General features: G+C 47.2%; 4 non-coding genes across 4 annotated transcripts; all 4 read right to left on the bottom strand.

Annotated features, from left to right (window-relative positions):
• Window positions 1-138: 138 nt before the first annotated feature.
• Window positions 139-212, bottom strand: Pmar_PMAR012209. The gene has a single exon. It is a non-coding gene; the product is annotated as a tRNA-Arg (tRNA).
• Window positions 213-304: 92 nt separating this feature from the next.
• Pmar_PMAR012208 lies at window positions 305-378 on the bottom strand. Its single transcript has one exon. It is a non-coding gene; the product is annotated as a tRNA-Arg (tRNA).
• Window positions 379-470: 92 nt separating this feature from the next.
• On the bottom strand, window positions 471-544 carry Pmar_PMAR012207. Its single transcript has one exon. It is a non-coding gene; the product is annotated as a tRNA-Arg (tRNA).
• Window positions 545-636: 92 nt separating this feature from the next.
• Window positions 637-710, bottom strand: Pmar_PMAR012206. The gene has a single exon. It is a non-coding gene; the product is annotated as a tRNA-Arg (tRNA).
• Window positions 711-820: the final 110 nt, after the last annotated feature.

Genomic DNA, 820 nt, shown 5'->3' with positions numbered 1-820 from the left:
CTTTGGATTAGAAGTCCAACGCTCTATCCGATTGAGCCACCAGAGCTGAGAAAGGCTTGTTGACCTCCTGTTCATGTGAACACTGCCTTCCCTTCACATAGTTTTACCTCGTATAGGGAGAAGTTAACCAGAGTTATATACTCTGGGCGGGACTTGCACCCGCAACCTTTGGATTAGAAGTCCAACGCTCTATCCGATTGAGCCACCAGAGCTGAGAAAGGCTTGTTGACCTCCTGTTCATGTGAACACTGCCTTCCGTTCACATAGTTTTACCTCGTATAGGGAAAAGTTAACCAGAGTTATATACTCTGGGCGGGACTTGAACCCGCAACCTTTGGATTAGAAGTCCAACGCTCTATCCGATTGAGCCACCAGAGCTGAGAAAGGCTTGTTGACCTCCTGTTCATGTGAACACTGCCTTCCGTTCACATAGTTTTACCTCGTATAGGGAGAAGTTAACCAGAGTTATATACTCTGGGCGGGACTTGAACCCGCAACCTTTGGATTAGAAGTCCAACGCTCTATCCGATTGAGCCACCAGAGCTGAGAAAGACTTGTTGACCTCCTGTTCATGTGAACACTGCCTTCCGTTCACATAGTTTTACCTCGTATAGGGAAAAGTTAACCAGAGTTATATACTCTGGGCGGGACTTGAACCCGCAACCTTTGGATTAGAAGTCCAACGCTCTATCCGATTGAGCCACCAGAGCTGAGAAAGGCTTGTTGACCTCCTGTTCATGTGAACACTGCCTTCCCTTCACATAGTTTTACCTCGTATAGGGAGAAGTTAACCAGAGTTATATACTCTGGGCGGGACTTG

This window comes from Perkinsus marinus (genome assembly GCF_000006405.1).
Source record: "Perkinsus marinus ATCC 50983 genomic scaffold scf_1104296968886, whole genome shotgun sequence".
In the NCBI taxonomy this organism is placed as follows: Eukaryota; Perkinsozoa; order Perkinsida; family Perkinsidae; genus Perkinsus; species Perkinsus marinus.
The sequence above is the reverse complement of the archived record's forward strand: the minus strand, read 5'-3'. Positions and strand labels throughout refer to the sequence as shown.